The sequence below is a fragment of the Vidua macroura genome, chromosome 5 (assembly GCF_024509145.1).
Source record: "Vidua macroura isolate BioBank_ID:100142 chromosome 5, ASM2450914v1, whole genome shotgun sequence".
NCBI classification, from domain to species: Eukaryota; Metazoa; Chordata; class Aves; order Passeriformes; family Viduidae; genus Vidua; species Vidua macroura.
Window position 1 is genome coordinate 30,020,712 of NC_071575.1, and position 12,917 is coordinate 30,033,628.

At 42.1% G+C, this 12,917-nt stretch overlaps 1 protein-coding gene across 3 annotated transcripts in view; it reads right to left on the reverse strand.

Moving 5' to 3' along the window:
• The window catches only part of ITPR2 (inositol 1,4,5-trisphosphate receptor type 2), a 242,810-nt gene that overhangs the window by 217,499 nt on the left and 12,394 nt on the right, over positions 1-12,917 (reverse strand). The window lies entirely within an intron of this gene.

The following is a 12,917-nucleotide window of genomic DNA, read 5'->3' on the forward strand; positions in this document are numbered from 1 at the left end:
TCCACACCCTTTCTGGACAATCTGTTCAGTGCTTGGTCACTGCACAGGAAGAAGGTTCTGCCTCATGTCAAGTGGTCAAAGCATGAACCCATAGAGTTCTGCACCTCTCTTCCTCGCCTTTCAGGCTCCCGCATCATCTGGTGGAGTTGAAGCTGTCTCTTCTCTGCTGAAATGGGAGGAAGGACACAGGGGTGGGAGGAGCAGGACTGAGCAACAGCAGGATAACAGATAAGCAAAGTATGTTGGCAGAAAAGTCTAATAGTGCCTGGGTGCATAGATAGGAATCATATATGCTCCATAAGGCTTTGTGTCCTGCAAGCTCCCCTGATTACCTAACACAGGCTAAAGGTAAATACACCAAAGATTTCTAGGAACTTGCAGATGTAGTGCAAGAGTCAAGGAATAGTTGTACAGCTGTAATCCTAGAAGGACTGTTCCCAGGGGTGAGTTATTTTAGATTTACTACTGAGATACAGTTGCATTCTCAAAGAACAAACACCAATGTAAGAAAACAATAGGAAAGGAATTACGGTGGGTTTCATGAATTTTAGGTCTCTTTCATAACATAAGATGCTTTTTAGATTGTCAAAGAAAGCAGCCACATATCATTTATCTTTGCTTTATGCCTTGAGTTTCAAAAATACCATCCTGAAATGTATTTTGTCTCTTCCTACCAAAAAATCATAGCCAATATTATTAATTACAATTCCTGAATAAACACATGAGCACACAGACTCTCCCATACATGGAACATGGAACTGCACATGTGTGTGTGTGTGTGTAACTTGTTTAAAAATACAAGACCCAGCTGCTGATGTCTGTTACACATTTGGTACTATTTATACATCTATGGAGTACTTTACTCCTCAAAAGCTGAATAAACTAACCTAGAGGCCATGTCTTCAATCTAAGACACTCATCTTTTACTCTCTTAATGGTATCACAATTTCACTGCCTTTTTGAGCAGCAAAAGGCCTGGACAGCAGCAGGAAGAGGGGCAAAGTTGGTGACAGTCATCAGCAAGAGAAGCTGGATATTTTAACTGCCAGTGGAGCCCAGCAACACGTTTGTTCACAAAGAATGCTGAGGTTCCATCCCAAAACCACATAACCTCAACATCCCCTCATGAACAAAGGAGCGGCCCACAAAGCCTCCCTCGCTTTGCTCCTCAGATGTCCCTCCACACAACCTCCTCCACAGAAACGTTCCTCCAGAGCACCTGCCACCCAGGACACTTCTTTCCTCCCAAACTGCAGCACAAAGCCTCTCCCATGCTCCACGCACCCCAGCAACCACACGGGAAGAGAGGTGCCAGTCATACTACCAAGAAACCAACCAATAATGAACAATAGGTGATTAAAATTTTGCTACCCTGGAAATCAAACATAAATACCTAAGTGCCAAAACAATCAGATCCACCCAGTTCTTCTCCAAATCCACCCACTTTTCATTTCATTGAGCCTCTTATCAGGCATCTAGGTCAGCCTACTTCTTGTGTGCTTCAAGTAGTCTCCTGCCAAAAATCTACAGTCATCCTCCCTCATCCTTCCCAAAAGGTGAGTTCATACTCCTTTCTGACTACCAGTCCTGCTTCAAATGATTTACAGCTCTATGATTAGCTACCCTATATGAAATGTGTCCTTTTTCCTGTCTCTTTCCAACACCAAATTTTTCACCATCATCTTTTCACACCAGGCAAACTCTACATTAATCCCAGCTCAAGCAGAAAATAAAAAGGCCCTTCCTTGAACTTATAGAAGGACTATTAAACCTCTGTACAATTTAGGAAGATTCCATGCTAAAAAAGCCCTTCTGACAAATGGGAGGACAGCAGGACACAATATTTAAAGAACTTCACTTCATACCAGTGAGGTACAGCAGCAAGAAAGTCTGGCTCCTGCCTGCCTCAAACCTTAGTAACTCTATACTTTCCTTCCTGAACAAATTTTAGTTGCCACAAACACAAAGCATAACACAGGTTGAAGAGAGCTGTTTAATAAATACCCTTACGATGGGAAAGCAAAATTCTATGCATCTAAAACATTCCAAATGCCTCAAGGCGTCTAAAACAGCAGACAAATTTCACCATGAACAATCTTCAGTGTGAAACCAGGATGTGGATGCATTCTATCTGAGCTACACAGAGCAGGAACACTCAGCTTGTAACTGTACCTGCAGGCTTACATGTCAAGGGCAGGGGGAGGGAGTAAAAGCAGAAGTTTTTCTGCTCAATTAAGTAATCCAGCTATAAATCCTGAATGTCATTTTGTTATTCTATTGTATTGTGTTATATCCAATCATGCTTTTAGATTGCAAAAGCTTCTGTTCAAGTAGAACTTGTTTATTATCCCTTTTTATAGCTATATTTACATTTAAAACATTGTGTAATTTCAATTAAATTATAAGAACAAGGCTAAAATAAATTATTACAAAGGAATAAAATGTTATTTGGAGGTTACAGAGGAAGGGAGAAAGCGTGGTTCTTGGATTTTAGTCTCAGTTTTGCAATTTCCTTGGTCTGCCTAATAGGTAAACCATTAACGCACCAAGAAAACAGTACAGAGCTTTGCTTGGACATACTAACTTCTGCCAAGCAAATGAACATTTGCACAGTGTTTCAATATCTTCACATCAATTCAACATACATCAAGTCATTTTCAGTGGTGCCAAGCACACCTATTTTCTGCTGTCAAAAGGGGACTGGGAATTGGTCACAGTCACAAGGCTGAGAGAGCTCAAGAAGTTTGGACAATGCTCTCAGGCACAGGGTGTGATTCTTGAGGGTGTGCTGTGCAAGGCCAGGAGTTGGACTCCGTGATCTTTGTGGGTCCTTGCAGCTCAGGATATTCTGTGATTCCATGGGAAATTGGCAATGGGAGGAGGTGTGCCCCCCTGTCCCACCCAGCTCCCTCCCCAGGCACACCCAGTCCTGCTGTATTTCTCTACAACACCGGCACTCTGCTCCGAGGCAGGTTTTGGCTTCAGTCTGTCTCAGTGCCTTTGATAAACAAATTACATTCCCATAAACCCAAGGAAATGGTTGATTTCTTCCTTTGTTTCTTTTCTATTTTTTTAAAATATGAAAAGTAAGAGTCTATCATACAAGGATGTTACGACAGCCTAAAGGCATTTAATTGGAAAACCCTTCCACAGGCAAACCCTCTTTTGGGTGAAATTTGTATTAAAGCTAAAAAAAAATTGAAATTATAAAATGAGTATCAGGAAAGCTTTCTGAAGGCTTTCTTTAGTGGCTTGCAGAACACAGACCCACTAATAATGCACATCACCTGGAGGACTGGACAATTTTTCCATTACTAACATTTTCCTTTTAGCTGAAATCTCAGCTGTCTTTGAACAGACAAAATTTCCACCGACGTCTCTGACGCCAGGATTTCACCCCCATCATCCCAGAAGTGCACCGAGAGATAAAGTTTAAAGAAGCAGCAGTGTCAGCACCTCACACTAAGGGTCATTCATCAAAGATTTAATTGCAATCTAACCTCTGCAGCATTTCCAATTAATCCCGCTAACTACACATGGAATGCAAACACTGTAACAAGCCCAGGATTTGGCCCAAACTTAGATGTAAATCAAGATTACACACATGACTTTTAACTGCTTACTCACACTTTACAACCACCCATAATAGGTCTGCAACTCAGCTGTCTCAATGCAAGAAAGCACAGATAAAGTAGAATTACTAGGTGTATCAACTTAACACACATTAGGAACACTGACACTTGGGACCACTGTAAACCAAACATGAGGGTGTCAGAGGCAGCCCTGCATATTTCTGTGAATTTTAGGCATGTAGCTCACTAACCAATCCCTATCAGACTGAGCAGTTTAAATTTCCATGCTACACAGTGACTTCAGAAAAGAAATACTAGTAAAAGCATCACTGCTCCCAAAACCAAGCAGAACTCATTGCAGAATTACCTATTCAGCCACAGACAAAGCTAAGCCAGCAGCATAGGAAAAATAATCCAAATCAATATAAATTCCACGTTTAGTTTACAATAGAAGAATTTGAGGGGTTTTTCTCAGCTTTGCACATATTTGCGAATGGCCACTTGAAAGGACTGCTTTGAAGAAATATGTGCTAATAAAAGGAGTCAGGCTGGATTGTTCAGTTAACAGCACTTAATGAAAATGGAGAGATTTACCCAGAAAAACACTGTTGAGAAATGCCAATATCTGTCCAGTGATCAAAATGTGACTTCATCCCCGTAATGAAGGCAGTCACACCTACTCATCAAAATGGCAACACTTACTGTAGAAAGGAAGCATAAGCAAAGGAAGAAAATTAGGAAACTGTTGAAAAAGCACAATGTAAAAATATTGTTGTTTAAGCAGGCACTCAAGCCTCAGACCCTACTGTAAGGCCTATAATGAACCTCAGCATCCAGAATGACAGCATATATATAGGCAAACACATGCATACAAAAATATATAGGCAAACATGCATACAAAAAAAAAATATATATGCACAAATATACGTGAAGAAATTATCAAACCTGCAAATGCAGGTTGGAATGTAAATCCTGGAAAATGATCCAAATTCTTTCTCCATTTTGTAACACAAACAGCAATAATCCAGCAGACCAACCCATGTCACACTATGTAAAAACTTAAGTGGAAAACATTGCTCAACCGAAGTGCTGACATTTTGCACATTCTGCAGTGCTTATTTTATTTTACACAGGAGAGGCAAATTTTACATGCCTTATTTTTTGCTTAAGTTAAAAAAAAACCACAATTTTTCAGACAATACAGATAAAACCCTCCATGTTACACACACTGTTACGTGTCAGGGTACCAAACAAAGAAATGGCTCACCTCATTTCAGAGGCCAACAACGGGGACAAGTCCCAGGATAGTGTGAACACATGCAATTCCACTGAAATTAGTCAAACAGCCCTCTTCTGCAGCAACTCAGCACCTGACCCAGTGCTTTTTATATCCTTCCTTTAGTGCACCTTCCTTCAGCAGCCCCAGAAACTTTCCAAGCAAATACACACAACACATCCTAAGCTCCCCCAGCCACAGCCCCTTTCCATGAGATGTGCAATGTCCTGCCACTAGGTGCAAACCTGGGCTTTACATCGGGAACATGAACCTTTCCTGACCACCCCCTTGCTCTGAAATTACAGTGCTGCCTAGTTTTGCCTTCAGATAAAAGGAGACAGCTCTCAGGTTGAACAGCATAACCACCATCCAGCTTGTAGCCAGCATGCAGCTGGCTCCCAAAATTCTGCTGCTGGTTTCAGCCTTTACTTCTGCCTCTGGGGACAATGACTTCGGCTGGCAGGAATTCCCTGAACAAGGTCTGCTCACCCTTTGATGTGTCCAGCTCTCACTGGTGGCAATGAGAATTGTGCACAGGAGAAACCTCCACATCAACACGTGCTCCAGTTCTCTCAACAAAGGATTCCATGATTTTTATTTTCACTTTGCAACAATAAATGTTTACAAATTTTTGCAGTTGGGCCAGGTACTTTCGCATACTCTCTTTGCTCTTCTCTTTCTTCAGCAGCAAGTTTAAAAAAACCTTCCAAATAAAAACCAGCTGAGAAATCACAGTGACTTTATTTACTTGCTTTAAAACTGAGAAGAGCCAGTTTCCTACAGGGAGAGATCATTTTGGGAGCTGTTCCAGATTGTCTCAGAGCTGCTTTCCCAGTTGCTGGGAGCCCTTTGCCACACCTACCCCCAACCTGTACATACTTGCTTGAGAGAGTCCCACAGAGCAGAAAGCTGAAGAGGAAATGCTTGGGACTGCTCCGGCCACAGCAGAAGGAGCTGGGAAGTAGGAGAGTCACAAAACAGCAGCCACAAGCAGGGGGGCAAAACAGTCACCTCTGTTCAAGTGGACAGGTGTGAGCCTGTTCTGCTTGTGGGAACTTTTCATAACCATAATTTTAAAGCAGGGAAATGACATAACAAGCAGGTTCACATCTCTAAACTGTTTCAGACCTTTCCCAAACCAACCACTAGGCAGGCTGGCATCTCCCACCAGAAGGCTACACTCACAACAGCCAACCTCACAGGCCCAAGGACTCTCCCAGGCTCTGAGGCACAGAAAACCCCACATCTGCTCAGCAGAGCTCAGCATTCTAACCAGGGTGGCTGCACACTCCAGGAGGAGATTCCAGGACCTCTCCAGGCCCATCCTTGCACAGGGTCTGGGGACAGCATAAGTGGTAAAAATCACTCCAGGAAACACTTATAGCAGTACAGGCTATTGCATGCAGCACCCAGAGCACACAAGAGCAGGTGTTTATTAATACAGATTTTTTTGGGTCCACCTGAGCTCTCAGTAATAACTCTGCTGAGCACCAAGAAGCTCTGACTCTTTGGCTGTGCTGTCACCTGTCAGTCAGATCACCTTCTAAGGTGTGCCTTAACAACAAGCTCTGTTACTAAGAAATGAGTTTGGCCTTCTACCTTCAGGCCCTCCAGTTCGGCAGCATTCTTTTCAGCTGAAGGAAATGCTTCCAGGTCTCCTCACACAGCTTATCCTGACACCTTAACAGAGGAAAGACACCTGCAAATAATCACTTTCTACTAGGAAAACTGGAGTCTTTTATCACTTACATACATTTACTGGGAATTAACTGGCAGAGAAACAAAGAAATCAGGTTTTCTAGAAAAGCCTGCACTTGGTGATAGGATAAGTGGAACAATGATATCCACTTCATTTTTCCTTTTTAAGTGCAATCCTGCTGTAAACACATACACTTATCAACACTCATGCTACAAATCCCCAGAATCCATGGGTTTTAAAAATGCAGGCTGTGCTTGACCTGGGAAAAAGGAGCATGGTTCCTCCTTCTGGATCAGTATCAAACACAATCTGGGCACACACAACACACCTTCTCCCTCCTGTGCCAAAGTATATACCTCAAAAAGCAAAGGCAAACCAGCTCCAGGGTTACACCTAACCCCTGTTGCAAAAGCTCATCAAGCCAAAGCAATCAACTCTAGAAGAACTGTGATGCTATCAAAAATTTTATTCCAAACCATGCATCTTTGGTATCTTTTTTATTGGTCTCCTTCCTGATGCTGTATTGAGAGATATTAAAATCCTTCTACTTTCACTGGAAGGGAAAGGAATGTGTGTTCCTTGTTGTCACCACTGCCCTGAAAAAAGTGAAAAATGGCCTCCAGCTCTGAGCTCAAAAACCAGAAGACCAAGAGAACAGATGCATGCATGATTACTTTTTTTTTAAATCTCATAATTTTTCAAATCCCTCTCTTTTGTTTCTGGGGGATCTGACTCATAATTTTCAGAAGCAAACAGGAAGCACTGCAGACATCTCCAAGTGTTTCCTCTCTCCACCCTCCCACCCACCCCTCTTGTCTTCTACATAATTTCTGGAGACTTTGTTATTCCTTTTGCTATATTAGCAATGAAATAGCACTTCCCTACACCAGCTTCAGTGCACCAAGGTGCAAGAGACCCTCCTTTGCCCAGCTCAAACGGAGAGACATCCTTCATCCCCTTGACAGGACAAAGCAGGGTTTTCCCTGCCTGAGGAAGCCAGGCCGTGGGGGCTGGCAGGAGCCAGCTGTGGGGAACTCAGTCCTGCTCCCCACAACAGAGTGGGACCTGGAGCAGAGAAACAGGATGAAGAAGTGTTAGAAGGTAATGTGCCGGGAAAGCCTTTTTACCTCACTCAATTTATTACAGCGCTTCCTTTCATTGTATGCATGGGAAAAAAAAAAACACTTCCCCTTCTCCACTCACCGGCAGGACCTGTCAGAGCACTGAGCAAGCAGCTGCTTGGCAGACTGGGCAAGAGGCATGGCGGAAGGACAGCCTTGGGATCAGCTCCTCTGCACACAGAGCAGAGCTCTGGCTGAGCATACGGGGCTTTAGCTTGTCCTGCAAGAAGTTCTTGATGCCCTCAAGCAAAAGGGGGGTGGGGAAGGGCAGAATCCAAGGTGTGGAAACAGCTGGCAATGGGATGGCACAGGGTTCCAAGGCACAAGTGAGTGGGACAGAAACAATACGAGGTGTGACAGGAGGAAATAAATTACCTGATTTGAAGAGGACCATGCACCTCCCACAAGGAACTGGAGCAAGGTCAGAATGTGATGGGTGATGAACTAAGTAGCCATCATTCCTCACTTCTGCATGACCAATTCTCAAAGAGGATGGTGGGGACCATGCAAAAATGTAATGGAAAACCACCTGTTTCCTTTTTTAGAGATTTTTTCCCCCATTTTTTTTACAGACTTTTTTCCCCATTTTTAGAGATGCCAGCTCTCTCTGGCCAGAGCAGACAAAGTAAACGGGATACATTTTAGCAGCTCTTCTCAGGAAGAGGATATTCTGTTTTTCCGGGTGCTTTGTGCATTCCATTTCTTTGTGTCAGTGCAGGTCATAAATGCAATTACAGGCAAGCCTGAAATCCTGAGGTTTATTTCCATAACACCTCCATTCCCATAGAGACTTTGTAGCAGTAACTGCTACTGCACACTCTCCCTGCAAAGGGAACCTGGACACAAAAAAAAGCATACCAAAGCTCACATCTAGTTTCAAGTTAAACTAATTGGTTCAAACAACCCCCATTTAAAAAGTTCTAATCTAACATGGTGCAATAATATTTAGCGCAGTAGAACTATTTTAACCTTTTCCTTATCACTCCACAAAGCTCTCAGACACATTATCACAAGAGCTTAACCTGCTGCCTGGCACATTAAGATTAAAAACTTGCCCACTGCCTCAGCTACTATTCCCTATTCCTTTGTGCATAGTAAATAATACTCCACAGCTATAAGCTGATTTGAAAAGATAGCAGAGCACCCCACCCAAAAATCAGCTCCGTTTTTATCACCTCCCCAGATTTTATGACCTAATCAAAAAGCCAATCGTCTATCGCTATGGTGCAGTTTTGCATACAGTTACACAGTTCCTTCTCCAAGACAAACAGCACCGCATTGTCTGGGATAATCTCATCCACTCACATAAACAATTAGTCTGCTATATTTTGATTAACACTTCCATTTAAGAGGACATTGAGATGCTTTAGCCTGAGTGGAAGAAAATCTGGCCTCCTGCTAAAACAGACATTCTCTTCCCAAGCTTCCTCCCTGACTGGAAATCCCAGCTGCCAGCCTTGCCCTATTTTCTGATTTGACAGATGGAGGAAATACAACAGCATACCTAACATTGCAGCGTATGTCACACTTGAGATGGCCACAATACACAGATCATCATCGTACAATTTCAGAAGGCTTCAATCCATACAGAGTAATACCACATCACTTCAGAAAGCTGCAAGTATCCATTCTTCTTGCCCTTCAGCCCAACCTTTTATACCCCTCATGTTCATGCATTGCACCTGTGTGTCCTCTGTTCCCTTTGGTGGTTGGTCAGTGCACCTGGGCACTCCATGGCTCATTACCTTCAATATCATTCACCTGTCCTGCACAGCTGTAGCCATTAGGGATGAGGCTCTGCCTCAGCCCCACTCCCAATCACCACAAACTGCGTACCTACAACCTGACACTCCCTTGAGTTACAAGACCCATAGATTACAACATTCAATAAAAGAACTAAATTGACCTAAAAGCAGGCAAGGGCAAAAGTAAACATTAATCTGGGTCATTCATTTCACATTACAACCTTTCCAAGCCTGAGGGTCTCTAAGCAACAGTCAACCCCGTTAGCACAAATCATCTACTAAATTGCTTAAGTATATGAGCTCATATTGCTTAGAGAGGGCTGAGAAACACTCACATAAACTGTTTTGATGGGGAGCAGTAATGTGAAGCCATTGATAAAAAACAGCTTGCAGAGTAAGTGTACACCCACTGCCTTGGTGGTTTGAAAAACTATTCACTAAGGCAAAAGACACAATCATTTCTGACACCACAGTTCACTTGCATATAAATTCTTGCATCAGTACAGCACCCTAAATAAGACATCAGAAGTTAACTGCTCTCTTGTGATCCATTAAGATAGAAACAGATACTGGTTAAATCTAAATATTTTCATATTTCTTAGAAAAACTGAAGCAGAGACAAGGATTTATTCCACTGCATGTACATATTGCTTGCTACTCTGGTTACTTAAAAGGACTACAAATTATTCCTGTACCACACAATGTGCTGTTCATCTGGCTGGACTGCAGCTTTTGTGTCAGCAATTATGTGAGTTGGAAGTGAGCTTGAGTCTTTGTTCTTTCTTTTTTCTAACCTTTAATCTGAAAAGGTTTTAGAACATGGTTTTGTTTATTTTTACCTTTTAATTTTTGTCATAGGAAAAGAGCACCAAAAATAACTATTTGTTTGTGTTTAAAGCTCTGTGTTTACACAACAGAAAAGCTTGTCTCTAACTTGTCATCCTGAAATTAGAAAAAAGTATCACATCACTTATCTCACCAAAGTTCTGCTAAGTTCCTGACAACTAACTTTGAAGAGATCCTGTGATAGCTGTGGAGCAGACTTTCAATGGCATTTAAATCAGATATTCTGCTGACTTACTCTGTGCCCAGAAAACACAGTGTCTAGAAAACAGCTGACCAGCAACTGCTCAGTTCTCTACCTGCAAGGGATGGCATAAATATTCAACTTCCCCTCCTCTAAGCCCACTGTAGCCAAGGTGGAGAAAGTAAAACAAGACTTCACAGCACTCCCCCTAATCCCCTCTAAGCAAGACCCATTTGAAAGCAGCTGCTGCCACATTAGGGCTGATATGAATCAGAAATCCAGAATTTTATCTGAACACCCAGGTGCCAGTTTAAGATGGGAACAGCAGCCTCCATAAAGAAAATCCCTCATCCTCAGACTAGGACCAAACTATGTGAAAAGAGCTACCAATATTCACAGTGCACAGGAAAATCCTCCTCCTTCTTCAACTAGATTAAATAACCCACACCTCATTGCATTCACAATAATTCAGTCCCATTTTATATGGAGAAGGACTGAGAACTCACAGAAGGTATTTAAGGTCCACTCTACAAAACAGATCCATATTTCTATTGGTGGCAAAAGTCAGGGAGAAAAAACCTGCACCGGATTTTTAACAAACGAGTGCCTTCAACAATCCTTAGACAACAAGTACTCAGATTTGATCCCTCAATCTACCGGTACATAAAAACAACCAAAACCTGGCCAAAACATAGAAATTCCAAACCTCCTTCAATAGGTAACCTCATCCACCAACAACAGATATCTACAACCAAGGCGTAGAGACCACTCTGACAGCATTTGAAGGTACTTGAAGACACTTCATCACTCAGGCAAGCCTGTGAATACAGTATCTTCATTATCCTCAGAGGAGTGAAGTGTTTGAAAAGAAGAGCCGACAAGGTATTTTTAGTCCTTTCAGGCTAAAGGAATAAAATTCCTTTAGTTCTTCTATGACCTCTGCTAAACTGAGATAATAGATGAAAAGTGGCTACTGAAAAAAAATGCTTTCACCTCAGCTTGTTGGAAATCTTTATTCTTGAGCTGGACATGAACTTGATCTTCTTAGTCTATGCACTTGTCACTATAAGGGTAGACTATTTTAACACATATTTCAACTACATAGAAAAAGGAGGCACAAAGGGCAATTGGGACTGAATTCTCCTTGATTCATTATGTCTCATTCACATCCAGTCAATCCCTGGACTTCATAAGCTCTCCTGTAAAATTCCATCCAAGAGATGTTCATGTTACCAAACAAGCTGGAACAAGCTTTTCCAGCCTAGTGTTTAATCTTCTACACAGTCCACATCACCCCAAAAATCCTTCATAATGTAGGAATTTGCTTTATATTGAAATAATTTCTGCAGTATAATTCATAGTCTCATCCACTCCTGTTTTAAATTCCTCAAAAGCAGTGCCCTCATTTCCTTGAATCTATAAAATAAGAGAGTTGAAGGTAGAAGTCCATAATGATCCTTTCTACCTACACCTGTGGCACACTGAGATAGGGTGTCTTTTCTGAAAGCCTGCTAAGACTGAGGCCTGCTAAGGCCTCAAAGACTTAGCAAAATACTTGAATTCCAAAATCTCCTTTGATCCATAGATGGTTTACTCCTGTTTCTACGTCTATAAAAGTAATTCAGCCAATTTCTTCCTGTTTGCAGTGCCCTTTGGTGCCTGACTTCACAAGCACCGGTGATTTTATGAAATAAATCATAACTGTCTCAGTGGACAATTATAACTGCCAGTTCTCTGGCAGGAAAAAACCCTGAGCTCCTCAGGCACACACTGCAGTGATGCCCCCGTAAGACACGGTTGAGCTTGGCGCTCTCTCTTTAATCTGTCTTGCCAACGTCACATTTCCTGCACCATTTCCCACTTCCTGCTTACATGCCACCACATCATACATTTTGCAAATCAGCCATGACTCTTCCAGCACCTCCAGTTTCAAAGCCATGATACAATTTCTGAGTGAATATAACCACTTGTGTACTACCTCATTTCTGAATTCCAAACTTGCCTGATGAGATCAGAAAACCTTGATCTTGACATTTTGAGGGGATGCTAGGCTTTCAGATGATCACAAGAGCCCAAATGGTCTGTGAAAGCTTTTGGCTGATCTGCAATCTGTTCCAGAAGCAATACATTCATCAGGTGTGTGATTCAGCAGGTTTTGCACCTTATTCAGAAGGTTTTGCAAATTATGAGAAGGAAAGAAAAAGCGATGCCTTTTTCAGCAGTCATTCCTTGAAATAGTTCCTTGATCTTCTGCCTAAGGCAATATCTGCAAAGAGTTAATTTGGATAAGGCATCAAGGTGACCCTGTTGCTCCCAGATCTGTGAGCACCCATGAAAGCACAGCCCTATTAATTCCTACAGCAAAATGTGCCAACTGCTCTCCAGATGCCTCAGCATAGTACTGACCATGTACTTCTTCCTCAGATAAATTAAAATGAAAACATCTAAAATTTTAAACACCAAGAGGAGTTCTCCTC